The 13,974-nt window shown below is 34.0% G+C and overlaps 2 long non-coding RNA genes across 2 annotated transcripts in view; one reads left to right on the plus strand and one right to left on the minus strand.

Moving 5' to 3' along the window:
• Positions 1-7,848, minus strand: part of LOC138711836 (uncharacterized) — a 59,274-nt gene extending 51,426 nt beyond the window's left edge. Inside the window, exon 1 of the long non-coding RNA XR_011335490.1 lies at positions 7,496-7,848. This is a non-coding gene — a long non-coding RNA (uncharacterized lncRNA). The remainder of the gene's footprint in view (positions 1-7,495) is intronic.
• A 1,272-nt stretch (positions 7,849-9,120) lies between these two features.
• Positions 9,121-13,880, plus strand: LOC138711837 (uncharacterized). The gene is made up of 4 exons (XR_011335491.1): positions 9,121-9,325; positions 9,754-9,855; positions 10,309-10,438; positions 11,525-13,880. It is a non-coding gene; the product is annotated as an uncharacterized lncRNA (long non-coding RNA).
• Positions 13,881-13,974: the final 94 nt, after the last annotated feature.

Raw genomic sequence — 13,974 nt, forward strand, 5'->3', positions numbered from 1 at the left:
GTAGTTTGTTTGCGCCATATTAAAATAATAATTACTATATATTAGTATTGGGTGGACAGGTAGCTCAGTTGGTAGAGCAGCTGGCTACAGACTGAAAGGTCCGGGGTTCGATCCCGAGTGGTGACGGGATTTTTCTCGTTGCCAAACTTTCAGAATGGCCCCGAAGGTCACTCAGCCTCCTATAAAATTGAGTACCGGGTTCTTCTCGGGGGTAAAAGGCAGTCAGAGCGTGATGCCGACCACACCACCTCATTCTAGTGCCGAGGTCATGGAAAGCATGGGGCTCTACCTCCATCCCCCCCCCCCTAACTGCCTTCATAGCATGTGACGGGGATACCTTTACCTTTTATATATTAGTATTATATGTTTTCCGTATTAAAATTTGGTAGCCTATTAAAAAAACTTCATTATAATTTATAACAATATACTAATTTTAATATAATTTTGAGATTTTAATGCAATTAAGTATCTGATATCCAGAAGATAGGGAATAGATATAAATGGGAGATCAAAAAGCACCAATAACTGTTCCCTAGTGTTATTTCAAATTGTAGTGTACACATATTAGAAGCAGTGATGCAATTTTCCACCACATAAGCTTACTCTGGGAAAAATGCAACAAACGTCCCTTCACATGTGTCCTTGCAAAAGCAATCTTGCAGCATTCATATTTGCGAACTCGAAGTCCATCATCGATAACAATGGAGTCACAAGGATCTTTCCTTATGATGCCACTACTGTAACTATTTCATTAATGATTCGGTATGTATCCTCAGTTCACCGACATAAACAAAGGGTATCACAAGGCTTATGAATATACCATGTACAGGCCATTCCATGTCAAGTAATCCAATGTAAATTATCTTACCACTTCCTATTCATTTGATTTTTTACACATGTTTGATACTCTTAAGACCCAGTTGTATAAAAGTCATTACGTAACTTTAGTTTTAAAGCGAAAATAGTAAATAACTACAGGATATTTTCTACATAAGTTGTATAAACTTAGGCAACTTATCAACATATAAATTAGGTTTAGGACTGACTGATATTTGTAGTAAAATATGTGGCAACACTGCAAAATATGAATTAAATTTATGTGTAAAGTCAGTTGATTTTCAACTGTTTCGCCAATAAGAGAGAAAACATAATTTTATTATCTCCACCTTCTGAATCAGTGTCTCAATACGTGTGAAGAGGATCATGAACACTGAATTCAGAGCATGATTTCGTTTTGTTTGTGATTCTGAGGACATAACCTTGTTCAAATTTATTCCATGACAAATTTTGGTAACTAAAATCTCATTTTAAATTATTTGTCGAATTCAGTTAATAGATTTCCTCGCTCCTGCAAATAAGGGAGAGCATAACGAAATTCAGTATTGTCATCAGATGAGATATCAGAATAAGGTTCATTTCATGTCAAATCACACAGTGAAATTTTTTTTAACCTCGATATCTCAGATTTCAATGATGTTTTGTTTCTAAGTTGAACCTCTAAATATAACTAAAAGTCCAACATTTTAGATTTTGTTTTGCCTAGTAGTTTCTTTTATTAACATTAAAAAACTACAAAGACGTGAAATTTTTTTGTGGTTATCGATTACACAAATGCAAGCAACTCTTCAACCCTTGGTGCTAGAAAATGCCTGCTATAGGTACCTCATTTTTAAGCTTTATTAATTGGCTTTAATTTAATATGCAACTTAATACTTGTAACTTATATATTTTCAAAATTTTTATTTTTGGAAATCTCAAAAGCACCTTCTTATTTTCTTCATTCTTTATCACCACTGTATGAAATATATATTTAGACAATAATTTAAGATGGGAAATATAAGCCTACTGCCATAAAAGACGTGCGACTTTTTCAACTTTTTTTTAAAGTTAGTTTTTGCAGGAGTAGTGTTGGACTTCAAATTAGCAACATTTGAGAGATTCATCCAACTCCAAAAATATTTACATTACAATTTAGATAGGCCTACTTTGCATTTTTACTTTCCTGTCTATGGATATCTGACAATTTCATTGAAATCTAAGAGGATTAGGTTGAAAATGATTCAGAAATGTGTTGATTTGACATGGACTGATCCATATATCATTTTAGTAAGGGTACTCATCTTATATCCAATTCGCGGTCTTCATTCATACTGTTGAATTGTCAATGTGAAGTTTTGAAGTAATAAAATTAATAACCTACGCTATTTGTTCGTAAAATTTAAATTGAAATCATTTCCATATTATATGAATCGATAAATTTTTATCGACAATTGAAATTCATTGAAATAGCCTACATTATCAAAAGTTTGTCTTGCAAAGAATTTTAACAATGAATTTTTCAACGATTTTCTGGCCTAATGGTTACGACAAGAGACTACAAAGCAGAAGGCCTCTGGATCAATTCCAGGTAATTTCAATATAATGCATTCCATGAGTAAATAAGCCTGTGGGTAAAATTTTGAAAATGGAAAATTACTGCTATAAACAACTTCAGTTCTTTAATAAAGCATTAAAATTTAATAAAGAGCAAAAAATATATTTTTTAGATGTGTATTTTTTTCTATTTTTTGTCAAATTATCTTAATGCAGTTTCTCTTTGTATGCACCAAATTTTTTTATTGCTGGGTTGCCCATGATTATTTCATGATTACTAAGGAATCACCTGACTGGAGACCTTAATTGAAGCGTCGGCTGGAACAACATTGTAAGTTACAAAATTTTCATTCGGCATGTTTCCGTGTAATAATGTTGCATGTCATGTTACTTTGCTATACTCCTTAGCTTGCAACTGTCCATCAATGCAGTACGTGAAATTTGTCCACTCAAAATTTGCTACCCTCATAAGTGTAAATTTTACCAAATGTAACTTATAACGTTGTTCCAGCCGACGCTTCAATTATTGAAGGACAGTGTCTTCATAAGATCTCTAAAAAATTTGAAAACACGTAGGCTACACATTTCTTAGATACTTTAAATTAGATTCTTGTTTGGCTGTCTCAGCTGTCATGTCAGTCACCAAAAATCATGCATTAGTTTTGTTTATGTGCATTATTTTGAAGATAGTAAAATAATACTTCAGATTCATTGTATCACTGACAGAGACCATCTAATGGTGATTTCGTATTTTAATTGATATTGTTTATATTCTGAAAAACTGTGACAGATGTGACATGTTTATTTGTGATGGACGTGACACTACATACAGCAAGCCCAGGATCACTGAAAAAATAAAACAAGCAACCTATGACTTTTATCTGAGAAAAATAAATTTAAATGATGGTTTATTTAACGATGCTCGCAACTGCAGAGGTTATATCAGCATCACTGGTATGCTGGAATTTTGTCCCACAGGAGTTATTTTACATGCCAGTAAATCTACTGACATGAACCTGTCGCATTTAAACACACTTAAATGCCATCAACCTGGGCCGGGATTGAATCCACAACCTCAAGCATGTAAAGCCAGCGCTATTCCAAGTACGCTACCAAGGCCGACTTATCTCAGAAATATCAGTGGTCAGTCAGCAGGCAAACAAGATGTTTTAAGTCATTAAGTCCATAAAGAATCATGTAACAGGAAAACATAACTAATAAAAATCTTATTTTAATCAACTTCGTCCAAAATATGTGCTGCATGTTTCACAATGTATGTTTGTGTCAGTATCATCCTAATTTGACTGTGAAAAGAAAGAAATTAAACGAATCTCAGTTATTTTTATCAATAAAGAATCAATATTGGAAAATCAACAAATATTCTCTGAGCAGTGGTCCACCATGTCAGATGTACCACAGATAGGCCTACAATCTAGCTACTTTTTAGGTTCATACAACACACATAATTTGTTGAAAGGAAAAACAGGTGTATCAGAAATGATTGTGTATGATAGCCTATAAAAAAAAACATCATGCCAAAACGTTTAAGTTACCAAGATGTTCATTCTTCGAATAAATCTCATGATTTGGGAAGTGCCATATCAAATGAACCAGGGTATAGTTAGATGGAAAGTTGTGCAGAACTGTTGATAAATGTTAGACTAGGACAGTGGGTTGTTGTGTCTTGAAGTGGTAAGGGTCATTTCTCAAAATGAATTTAAAGTTTCAGTGATGGTTGATACTGGTGTCCAAATGGTCTCAGTCTGGGGACAGCTATGCTACAACAAATCTGAAGTGCTCAAAATTATTTCTCATCCTGTTGTAGTGAAGAGCGGGAGAGTTTTCAAGTTTAATTACATTTAAACAAGACTTCGTATTTTTAATTACTTTTTTATGTATTACTAATTTTTCTGTATATTGACTACTTTAACAATATTTTTAATTCAGTGAAGTTTGAATATTATGTTAGAATACTGTTTTTACTTAGTGTCATTTTTCTCAAATGTGTTAAATTCAATTATAATCTTAATAAGGCCTACTCTTTGGACGTGTCACATCCATCACATTATGTCACATCCGTCACACAGTTCTTAACATTTTTAAAATTTACATTTATAAATAATTCAGCATGAAACTAAATGAGTGTAATCTTCAGTGCTTGAACTCTATGTATAAATTATATTTTGATAAGTATCCAAAATTCCCAGAAATAATTACCTATACTTGTACTGCTCATACCTGAGGTTCATCCACTGTCACATCCGTCACATCATTTGTAAATTACAGATAAAAATGAAAGTAAATGTTTACAACTGCCATCATGTTTTATTTTTCTCATGCTTAAAAAGTGATCATCAAATAGAAATAAAGGATTAAAATAAATAAGACACTATTAATTTAGACTTATAATCTATCAAATGTCACGTCAGTTACTCGTGAAATGCATGATATGGTAAATATAAATAATGTGTGTTGATATAAAAACACAGTAAAGGTACTAGAAAATAATATGAAATGAGAAGAAACCGAAACAAAAAAAAAGAGAAGAATGGGGTAGAGAAAAGAGGAGAGTTTATTCCTCATCTTTTTATTTCCACAATCAAGTAAGATGCTTGAATTATTGCGTAACTGGCATATATGTGAAAATCTGACCACTCAGGTATTGTGCAGTTGTTCCAAAATATGTTTGTTGGAATACGTAGGCTACATGTGAGTTATTTATAAAAATCCTTGTTAACTTTCTCTAGGCTCCCACCATAATCAATGATGATATGCTGGGACACCAAGATTAAATCACTATTTTTGCTGATTATTGGAAATAGGGCCTCGCTTTCAGCTGAAGTGATGAAAGACAGTGTAGTTAGATTGTGTAGTGTAGTCAGCGAGTGTGGATTTGGGAATGCGCCTAGCTAGAGGGTTGGTGCAATAGATCGTAACAGGTCACAATGCTAGGCCAAAGTGCCCTCCTCACGTAAATTCCATTCCAATTCAATTCATTTCCATTCCATTGTGTAGCTTCATATGAGGAAACAAAGAGGAAGGCAGAACATAGGAAAGTCTGGAGAAAGCTGGGTTTGCAGTGAAAGAGCAGAACACTAAATGAATGAATGAATGTGTAGCTTCTAATAAAAACACAGGCTATGTGAAAACGTTCACAAAGATAACCTCCATTTAACTTATATCATGCAAATGAGTACAGCCAAAATAGCCTATGAAAAAGAAGTGGGTACGGAAAATAGGTCTAGAGATGCTGTGTAGCCTATTAACAGATCTAATTTTTCATTTTTGTCTTACTGTATTACAAAACTAGAAGAAAAAACGGTGAATGTAGAGTATCCAACGCCCACTGAACGAATATTTCACTTTTATCACTGCCAATGTTGCGCTGTAATCGTATATGCAAGGTAGGCTATAACAAAAACCTAAACTAACCAAACCTAACCTGTCAAAGAAGCAACAAGTTATACTAAATATGTGTAAAATTGGCCTATGTCTATACAAATAAAATCATTATTATTATAATGGGCGGGACATAAGTAACATTGACCGAAAAAACTGAATCCTTCTGGCTTGTTCTTGCAAAGCAAGACAGACCTACGGAGGAGAAAAAAAAGCTTTTGGAAGGATAGGGGGTGAAAGTTAAGCTAGGGTACACCACCTTGTAGCATGTACCAAATCATGGGATAACCTTGGGGCTATCTGTCACAGACCACTGCCTGTCACTTAGCTGAACCTTCATTAAACCTTCTCTAGCCTTGACACAAACCTCAGTGTATTGCTATTACAGCCCTGGTGGTTGCGAAATGGTGTACAGTGGTGTAACCAAACTTAATAGTCTATTCAAGGGGATATGTAAGTGGCACGAAGCCGAGGAATAAATTATGTGAAATGATTTCAATAATTTAAGATCCTCAGCCTCAAGTAAGCCAAGTTAGCTCTGTAGTAGCATCTGCCTCCAGATTAACCAGCCCGGGTTCGATTCTGGTGGGGTCAGAAATTTCCATGTAAAATTTCTACCTCGGGACAAGAAGAGGTAGCAGTGTACAACTTCTAATCACTAGATTGTGCATCAATAGGCCTGGGTTAAATCCCAAATCTCTCCGCAGTGCATATGAAGAGAAGACATAATTATATGTTACTGTTGATAGTCATTCGTCTGTCTCGTCCATCGGACGGGAACGTTAAGCCTGGCAGCTCCCTTGGTGGTATTTAACAGGAGTAGGCTACATGCCAGCACAGGGGTTTTTCCCTTCTCCCTTTCACATCTTCATTATCATCCTCACCCATTCCCTAACGGGTACACTAGTTCTAGAACACTTACACATACACTCACCCTACATGACATAACTCTCCACAGATACACATCATGCATAGCGTGCAACTTGAAAATGGGTCAGTCACAATGGAACCTGAATCACGCAAGTGAAGAGGAAATTTTCAGTAGGTAGCCTATATGGATACCTCAGTGACAACAATTATCTTAAAATACTAAAAAGAGCAAATTTGTATGCGTTTGTCGAATGCACATCATCAAGCTTACGAAAAGGCACATTTCATTGCCAATCATTTATTTTGTATGCTCAAGGTTGGAATTTTGGAGTAAGAGGGAAAGGAAGATAGGTACCTATCCGTGTTCTGAAATTTATCCAAAGTTTACGAGTATCTTATTGATGTCAGGGAAGTCTATTAACAGCCACTGTAATAAACGGATTAAGAATACTGGAAAATGATTATCTAATTTACCGGCACTAGGTAGCTATTGAACTTCATGCAAACTTATAGACCTATGCTACTGTAACGCCAATAATTCCCAAGAATCAACAAAATGAACATGGGTTAATAAAGTAAAACTCTGGAAACACTGGTAAAATTTACGCACAAATAAATATCCTAATTTATTGAAACTAAGCAGTCTAATCTGAACTTTCTCATTTGTACTTGAATTGCCAAATACAGTTACGCTTATTAGAAGTAAACTGGGTGTATTACAGCTAGTGGAGTGTATATTTTTCGATTTAAGTCTCGAACATTTATTTTGTCCCTTTTGTTCGCTACAATATCATAACCCGATAAATTTTCAAACAGAAAGGTTATAGTAGACATAGTTAGGCCTATTTCTTACCTGTGAAAGTGTGCCAAACGTTGTACGAACATTGTTCAATGTTTGCGATAATTTATCGGCTCCTGACCGTAAAACTCGACGAGGATGAATAGGTGGTAAAGACACTGACGAGAGATTCAAGTTTGTCCATCTTCTCTCTGTTGTCTTGGTATTGGGCTTCACTGATTTTAATGAACACGGACATTCGTTGTCAAACCGATCTTGAAGTCGTTGTCGTGTTATTCGCGTAGATTCAGATTCATTTTCTATTGATAAACCCAGATTAATAGAATGAAATGTAAATGATTCGCTTCTTTTATCAGATCTCATGATGTTCACGCCCTCAACAGACAAATCATAAAATTTAAATCAAGCCGCTCGGATAACCTCGAACCCCAAACTAAGTTCGAAAAAATTTGTTTAAAATAATCGGTTTCGATTATATTGCATTCCAGCGGGAGTTGCATTGCATTCATCTATTAATTACTTAAGAAAGTTTTTTAGTTGATCTCATAATAAAAATATATATTTTAGTACATAAATTATTATTTTAAGCAACGTTGCACTGCAACCAATATAAACAACATTAAATACCCTATAACTTAGAAAATTATTTCCCTACGTTACAGTCTAGCTAAAATATATTATGATCTAGGGTTACAGCCCTGATTGCGTAAAACATATCACGGACGTGGTAATGTGTGCGTGTGTGCGTGATCAGGGGTTACCAACGAGTTAGAACGAGTACAAAGAAGAGTAGTAAACTGTTGGGCGAGCTAGGCTGATACAGCGCTCTGGGTGGTGCCAAGACGAAATACGCCTTAAATAAGTGTCTTCGGTTGTATCTACTTGGCTTTCCATGTGTTTCATATAGAAATGATAGCCAGAAAAAAAAAAAGTATGCCTCTTGTGTGCGCTGTATATAACTGCACTAGCAGAAGGAAAAAGACAAAAGGATGTATCATATTTCAGCTAAATTTTATGAAGTTAGGTAGGCCTACATAGTTTTGCGCAGCATTTTGTTCCATGCGTAAATTTGTAACAAAGCCCAGCATACCCTACAAAAGACTGTTTCCTTTGTTGCAGGTTCATGTTCAAAAATAAGGAACCGATGAAAAGTGGATACGAACAAATATGAAACGTGACAATAGTATCCCAATGAAAATAGCTTTTTGTGTTCACGACGCTTCCAAGATAAATATAACTTATAGCCTAGATCAATACAAAGCCGTACTTTATCTTATCTCTCCGCTTCGCCCACGTGACAACTATAAATAGCTCCCTCGTTCCGAACTTTCCAAGGTCATATAGGCCAATAATATTTATCCATGGTAATCAGTTGTCGACAGTACATACCAGGGGGGTTTAACTCAAATGATAGATGTTGGATGCTCATAGATGTTCCATAGTTTGCCGCATGTGGTCAGGACAGCGCTGGCTGTATTTCGATCACAGAGTTTGTAAAATTAGCAGTACAAAACTCTTTGGTTTCGAAAGTTCTTTGGTTATAAGTTTTGCCAATATGACAGTTTTAAATAGATATTATTAATATCCATTATTTACAGAATGTGTAGTTTTATAATATTCGGATTATTATTACTATTACTATATAGTTATTTTGCATTTTCATTCGAGGACAAAGTAGCCATATTAGTCTACTGTGTATGACCTATTAACCTCATTTGTTCAGTTGATCAATTGTTGGATGTTGGCATTCCTATTCTGTTTAAATCTTGTATAAATTATGGAATGGACGAACATGGCTGCTTAAGGAAGAAATTTGAACAGATCGAGTTAATTGAGAAGTTACTGGTGCTTTTCTGCAACAAGAAATAATTCGCAACGTTAAAGGTAAGAAAGAAATATGTTTGAGATTACATCTACACGGTTCAACTTTTCTTTCAACTTCACACATTCAAGCAATGCCTGCAAGATTGGTATTTAATAATAACGGAAGTGCACACAGATAATATATTATTTTAGCTTTCGCTGCTGCAGAACTTGGTCAGTGAAACTATAATCGGTTTTTACACTCCATCACATGGTATTTTGGTATTAATATGGCGTACCTTGTAGATAGAAAATCTTAATGTATCTTAATTCAACATGCGCTTTAAACTTGATTCTTTCAATATTCTTCCCAGACTGCGTGCGTACGAGCATGAAAAACTGAACCGTGTAGATGCAGTTTAACTGCACCGTCATGTTTTCTAATTTAAACTGAATTCTTCCATCATATCTTAAACGTTTATTAAACTGAGATCTGTAATTGTTTTCAGGGATAAACTTCAGAACGCGATTACCTTCCTTCTACCACTACCACATGATGAACTGATTTCTGTGTATTAGGCCTAACTACAATTACGCCAAGAGCTTTAAAGGTAAACTAAGAGTTAATATACACTTTGGGTATGAACGAACATCTTATTTTTGTATATAGCTAAGTTAAGTTGGTCAGACATCTTAAAATTCGTGGGACAGAATCTGATATGACTAAATATGTTGTTCTCGGTGTAATTCTTTACAGTTGCGTTACCAAAGGATGGCGGGGTACCTTAGCTTGGTAACGCAATAGTAAAGAAGTGTTGTTCCCGAAAAGCTATGTTTTTAGAAATTTGACTTTACAGTTAACAGTAGTACCTTTACTGGAATAATTTTGATAAAATGAAAAGAGTTAAATTGCCGGAGATATTTATTATTTTTATAGATCGTGGATAGAATTCTTCCAGGAATATTTCACAAACGTTGATTATACTGCAATCCTTCAATTGTTCTATGAAATGTAGTGTTATTAATGCACTATATGATACTAGGCTACTGCTGGTTTGTTTCAGTTAATAGAAAGACAAATGGCGGAGTTTTACACTGTGAATGTGCTGCAGTGTACTGTCAGAAATCGGATAGTAATGAGAAGACCTGGTTATTCCTGTTTCCTGCGCCAAGTAATGCAGCACAGCTTAAAAGGTAAGCAATGGCATTGGCATAAGCTCAATGCAAAGATATCCTTATATATCATCAGCAAATAGTAAGGGTTGGTAAACTATAGTGATTTTTAAATTTAAGTGAGAATTATTTGTCAAATTCATATTTGTTTATTAAAATGAGTTTTTGCCTTCTTTTGTAATTCATTTAAACTTAATTTGTGCATTAGTTCCTACATAATTGTGTATTTTGTTAATGTGTTATTTTAAGTAATTAACAACATCTCTTCAAAAATAATTTACTATGTTTACACATAGGCCTCATTATTAATACATGAAGAGTTACAGCACTAATAGCCTGCACTTAATGATAATAATAATTAGCTTAGACTTAGGCAAGATATTATGCTCAGTTTGTTATTCATTAGAAAAGAATTCAACTATTTAGGGAGATTAATATTTACAAATAAATTTATCAGAAGAGCTTAGCATTGTGTGTTTTCAGAATAAATACGTAGACCATTTGGCATTGTGCAACTTTTACTTTGAATATTGTTATGAGCTACAACTATTCTTTTCAATCCTGAGCATCATACTGTGCTTTAATTAGGTGGTGATTCCGAAAGTAGGCTCTACTTGACTACCTGTACCATGTGTTCTGTTGCTCCTTAATTAGGAGTTGGGAAAAGACATATGAGAAGCAAACTTTCAAAACCTGTCCATTTCTTCAGAAAATGCTAGAATTATATGTCTGTAATAAACAAAGATTTTTCTGTGGTGAAATTTTATATGAATTCATAGGAAGAAAAATATATTTCACCATAGAAAATATTTTGTTCATTGCAGAGATGCAAGTTTGCTACTCATATATATATTGCTAATAGTTTTAAGAAGCAGCAGAACAGTCATATGTAAAAACGTTTATTTTTTTTTCAGGAAGTTAATTTCTCATCTTAATCATGTTAGGTGCCTATAATTTTAATCTGTGATTTAAGTAGTAACAATTATTTGATGTAAATAAAATGAAAATTATTTTATTTACATCATGATTAAATCATTAATTTAAATTAATACCAACCCTGGTTTGTGTATTTTTTTAAAGATAATAATAGAATTTTGATTGTAACAGGTACCACATGTGGGCAGCTGTGGCAGAAAATCCTCATCCTTACAGAAGGGCCTATATATGTGCAAGCCATTTTCGCAGTAATCAGTATAACGGTGACTTCAGATATAACTTACTAAGAGGGGCCATTCCATCAAGGGATGCTTGGTATCCCACTCAAGAACTACGACCCACTTCATCACCAGCCTACTTACATTAACCTTTTTCACCACCTAACATAATTGCTTCATTCATTGTCTTTATCTTTTAACAAAATTGTGTTTAATTTTGTTGACAAGTGTATGGTAATGGACTTCATTCATTCATTATTATTATTATTATTATTATTATTATTATTATTAAAGCTAAAAGGTAAAGGTATCCTCGTAACATGCCAAGAAGGCATTTGGGGGGCATGGAGGTAGAGCCCCATGCTTTCCATGACCTCGGTACTAGAATGAATTATTATTATTATTATTATTATTATTATTATTATTATTATTATTATTATCATTGTTATCTCATTTCGTTTAATGTGTTGATTTCTTCAGTTAATTGAAGGAAAATAAGGGGAATTCATTCATTCATCTGAAAAAAAAAAAAGTAGAGTACTTGACTTCTACATTATGAGCAATATAATTTTTGTAATATATAGGGCAATGATAAAATCTAACGATCTTTAAGACCCTAAGTTAACATTACATAGTAATATAAATACAAATAATAATTACTAGTACAATGAGCATTTCAGTTGTGTTATCTATAGGGCATAGGAGGGAGTCCAGTGGCAGCGATACAAATCTGCAGCTTATGCAACTGGTGAGATTTGGGTGCATTATTTAGAATTTTTAGAGAGTAAATATGTTGTTGTTTTCTAATGTCAGGCGTTTGACAATAAAGTCATTTGACCTCTTGCACTCCAATATTTTTCAAAGATATTATCATGACCAGAGTAAATATGTTGATTTTTTCTAATGCCAGCCATTTGACAATAAAGTCATTTGACCTCTTGCACTCCAGTATTTTTCAAAATTATTGTCATGGTCAGCCACTGAAGCACAGATTTTGAGGTGTTCCGAATCCATTTCTTGGTTTGAGTAGCACAATGGACAGTTAGGAGACTGATATATTCCAATTCTATGCAGCAAAATAGTCCCCCAATCGGATTTCTGGGCGGGACTACTTTAATGGTACAGAAGCAAGTAAATTTTTTATAATGGAATGTTTGTCGTATAACATCAGCTAAGAAGAGAGTAAATATGGTACAATATTTTGTCTCTTCTCACTTTATAGATCTCTTGGATGTGGAACAACAAGTTTTGACGGAGAAATCATTGTAATAAGTAAAAGTCTCAGGAATCTTCTATGCCACATCAATAAATTTAATAATGCAGTTATATTATCAGACTCCAAGGCAGCTATTCTATCAATAGTCTCTAAATACATACTTTCATCTCAAACAGCAGAAATAACTAAAATGCTCTCTCAATTAATATCACTCAATAAAAGAATTGTATTCCAGTGGATACCATCCCATTGTGGAATCCTGGGAAACGAGAATGCTGATGCTTTAGCAAAGAAGGGCAGCACTGCTACTTACAGACCTGTTACTAAATCTACGTATTACTCTGTGAAAATATTTATTAAATCTACATACTTAGACTTCAACAAACAAAATTTGATAACACAAATCTCGAGGGAAAAAATGGAACACTCTGCATCATAATCCACTGTTAATTCCCGATTTACCACTAAAATCGTCTGTAGCTGCATTTAGATTGGCAACAGGCCATGACTGTCTGGCCAAACAAACACCTCCATAGAATTGGAATATATCAGTCCCCTAACTACCCACTGTGCAACTGAAACCAAGAAATGGATTCGGAACACCTGAAAATCTGTGCTTCAGTGGCTGGCCATGATAATATCTTCGAAAAATATTGGAGTGCAAGAGGTCAAATGACTTTGTCAAACCCCTGGCATTAGAATACAACAACAACATATTTTGAGCAATGGGGCCACAATCAAATCAAACACTCAGTATCAAAGCTCAAAATTAGGAAATGTTGCGAAGTATAGACTTATCTCTAATAAATTGTATTGCACTTTTTCTAATATGTTCAGTGTTTTGAATCAACTATACATCAGAGAATGAAAAATAATTTTTTTACTTGTATTTCTTAATGGTGTTTTTATTAAAAGTCTAAGTTAATTTTATGTCTGTTGTAGACAAATAGTTTTCTTTGTATTCTTTATCAGTGGTGATTATTGATTACTTAGATTTTTAATATCCATATATTAAACTAATGGCAGTTACTTTTAAAAATAGATGTTCAGCTCTGACGGTGTAAAACAAATAAAGTGGTGTTTTATAAATGTTTATGAACGTGCGTTGTACTATGTCACAGCAAAACATCTTATGACTATTTTCAAGCTAATGTTTGACATAAAAAAATTAAGAGCAAATTATAATT

Source organism: Periplaneta americana, chromosome 13 (assembly GCF_040183065.1).
Source record: "Periplaneta americana isolate PAMFEO1 chromosome 13, P.americana_PAMFEO1_priV1, whole genome shotgun sequence".
Taxonomy (NCBI): domain Eukaryota; kingdom Metazoa; phylum Arthropoda; class Insecta; order Blattodea; family Blattidae; genus Periplaneta; species Periplaneta americana.